Raw genomic sequence first — 3,640 nt, 5'->3', positions numbered from 1 at the left:
AGAAAAGGCTGTTAATTACAATACCACCAATCGCTGGAAGGATTTGTGGTTAACAAGAGGACCCCAGGAGAGTGAAGGCACATAAGCAGATCACAGTTCTTAGCCAACACACCAACTGCTGCGATGGAGATGGGTGAAGGTGGAAACTCAGGGCTTGACACTGTTGGGGAAAAGGTGTGCAAAGTGCAGACAAAAAGTCCCAGTTTGCTGTTTGCACCAAAGTCTACTGAAAGGACGCTCCAATTAAAGCAGTTTTCTGCTATGTGGAATTAGGATAATTGCTGCCAAAGGAGTCCAGAAACATATGAAAGCAGTGGGAAGATGTGGCCATGTGCAGGGCTGGATCCACGGCAGACTGCCTAGAGACTTCCCATGGAGAAGGCCAGAATGGACGTGTGCATCCAGACCAGCCATGCAGGAGAGCCTGATGCTTCTCTCATGGTAGCCCAAATCTTCTCTCATTTGCTGCCATTGAACCAAACAGGCTTTTCAACAGCACAGAGGCGTGGAAGGGCCCTGCCTATGGTGGGATTTCAACCTCAAGATCTATGTGCAAGCCCTAGACCTGCTCTGCATGCCAAACCACCTGGAAGGACAGAGCCATTCCCTTTCTGAAAGGGCACTCACCCACTCTACAGCTATGAAATCTTAATCACAGAAGATGAAATGAGATCAAGCAGTTTGAAAAAGCCACCACTTACATGCTATTTCTCTCTGCTGTTTGCTTTATGGCACTTCATATCCCTAAAGCTATCATTCATGATCGTAAACACACATGGAACTTTCACAGATCTATAAAATTGAAGATTACAGCCAGAATAAACAACTATAAACTAAGCTCAGACACAGCACTATTAAATAAAAAGGCCAGAAGGAATTGCAGCAATCTTCCAGCTTGATTTCCTGCAGAAGAGAGACTGGAGTGTTCCTCCCCCTCCTGTTTCACACACAATGACACAAATAAGGAAACTGAGAAAAGCACCAGCATAAGAATCCAAGGCTGCTTCCTCCATTAGTAGCAAACATGCACGTAGTCAAGGAGGACAGCAGGCTGTCAAGATGATGCACACTAAAAATACAGCAGCCCCTCCAGAACTTCCAGGCACCCATTGGGAGATCTGGGCTCTTTTCAAATCAAGTGTTTTGATCTGTGAATTGTTATTCCAAGTCTTTCTCCAAGGGAAAAACAGGAAGCAATCAGCATACTAAGAATCCTTTGAAGGTATCTTTCCTAAGCATTACAAAAGAAAAAGGAAGAAAAAAAAAGGAAAGATACACATTTGATCCTCTGGCAACAATTCAGGGCAAAGGCAGATTTCAGACTTGAAGCACAAATGCTGTGCAATGGGCACATTTCAAGTGAAGGGACTAAAACAAAAAGCTACACAGGGATATGAAAGGAGAACTGCCACCCTGAAAACAGAGCTCTGACTTGCATCGACTGTCAGAGATGCACTGGAAAAAAAACGTTTGCTTTGGAAACAGCCCATAGGTTGATTGAAGGACACCTGCATTTTTCCTCTGTGGCAGAATTTCATGACCCGCTCAGCTCTTCTTTCTACAGGATAAGAGCAGCATGATGAATCGCCCTTTACTACAGAAGGCACGTTTCAGATCCACCTAAACCAACCACTAGCTGCACTGGAATTTATCCTGAAAAAGTCAATGTTTCAAGGTTTTACAGAGATAAACTCGTCCTTGAACAATAGCCAGCCATCGAGGCTTGAATGAATACCAAGTGCTGAGAGCCACCTGTAAACAACAGCAATGTCAGGACACGCTTCCAGCTCCATGATAACCTTACAACTGGTTTTGTCAGTCTTTGCTCTACATAATGCACCGGTGGCCAGCACACCTGGGCAGCACACACTACCAGTGGGTAACCAGAGAGCACAGCGTACACAAGAACCTGCAAACAGGGTAACATCTAGTTCAGGAGGGATGTGAACCTTACGTACTCCATAGCCATCTCCACTGATACTTACCTGTGATGGGCAAGTGAAAATGCATCGCGGCAGCCTGGAAGGAAGCAGGAGGTGCTACGTTTCACCACATCACTGTCACTTTTGGTATTTGTCAAAGTCCCCCTCTGAAAGAGATTATAAAACCATTGCTATATTCAGAGATGGATGCAAACTGTTAGACACATTCATAAAAAAGTCTCACTCTGCAAAATAATCGCCTTAAAGCCAAGCTGCTCTACATAGCTACTGGCCTCATTTGAATTCTGTTTGTATTTGATGCTGCAGAGGCCTTGACCACAGGGCTTTTCCTCCTTCTTGGCATTTCAGTAGATTATCTCTTTGCTTTGCCATCGCCTTGAGATTAAGCTTGTTTCACTACAAATTCAGCTGATATTTGCTCTGTGTTCTACCAGCATTGCCCACGCTGTCCCTGTTACAACACAGCATTTAGTTCCTAAAAAGTTGCAGGATGGCTTATCTGCCTTTTCACCACTCAGCCCTTGTAAGTAGGATCAAGGGGAGCACTAATGCTCAGTGGAAATTTCACTGAATCAAAACCCCTCATATCTGAGCAGAGCTGACTGACTGCTCAGGCTGTCTGCTTTCTGGGAATCAGTAACAGCAGTGACATGCCTAGTGGGAACGTTTCCAATAGCTTTAAGGAAGAAAAAGCAGTATTACTGGACCTAAAATTAGACATAAAACAATACTTAGGGGCACGTGTACATTCCTCTGCTCCTGACCAGAGAACAGGTAGAACATTACATTTTTGGAAGCGTCTAGCTCCAAGTGTTACAGGATCAGAAACATTGACAGCTTGTGAAGTATGGGAGCAGCAGCTGGCAGCAAGGAGCCCGAGGCACAGCACAGCTCCTTTGCAAAGCACCAGTCCCTCTTTTAAGTCACGGCATGGTGCTGGCATACAAGGATCTCAGCAAACAGCAGAGCCCCAAAGACAAATGTGCTCCAGATGAAAGATTAGGACAGAAAGAACGGCAGGAGAGCAACAGCTTCCTTCCCCCTCAGCCCTGGCAGAATAGCTTGTAGCCAAGAGAGCAGGATTGTCATTCCTTTCCTGCAAATCAAGCTGACTGATCAGCACTAATATTCCCAGGTGGGCTAATTCCCACCTCAGCTTTGTGGGTGTTCCACATCAAGTTCAAAAATCAGCCATGAAATAACAAGGGGCAGCTTTCTGGAAGGGAAAGCAGGTTGGAGCAGAACAGACAAGCCCTACCCAGGTCCATGCACAGAGCCAGAAGTAGCAGCACAGGCTGCACACAGACCTCTGGCCAGTGCTAGGAACATGAGGACACATACTCACATACATCATGTTTACTAGAAGCTGTGCTCCCCTGGCTCTCAGGAAGGCTAGCTGCTCTCTTCAACAGATCTCATGACCACAACTCACAAACTATCATCTAAGCTTGAAGACGAGCGCCCATACACCATCAATATTGCCTGGGAGCAGAACAGAGTAACTGACAAGTCATCTTAAGAAAATTATGTTTATTTCTCTTTTTTTTTCCCTTTTTCTTTTAAGTTCTGTTGCTTACAGATATGCTTTTATTTCTGATAATAAAGCTTTGCAGCAATAAAAATCACAATGCAACAGCAGAGCAGCCGAACTAAGACCCATAAATACCAGCACAGAAAACAATGGACAACCACCAATA

Source organism: Meleagris gallopavo, chromosome 17, assembly GCF_000146605.3.
Source record: "Meleagris gallopavo isolate NT-WF06-2002-E0010 breed Aviagen turkey brand Nicholas breeding stock chromosome 17, Turkey_5.1, whole genome shotgun sequence".
In the NCBI taxonomy this organism is placed as follows: Eukaryota; Metazoa; Chordata; class Aves; order Galliformes; family Phasianidae; genus Meleagris; species Meleagris gallopavo.
The sequence above is the reverse complement of the archived record's forward strand: the minus strand, read 5'-3'. Positions refer to the sequence as shown.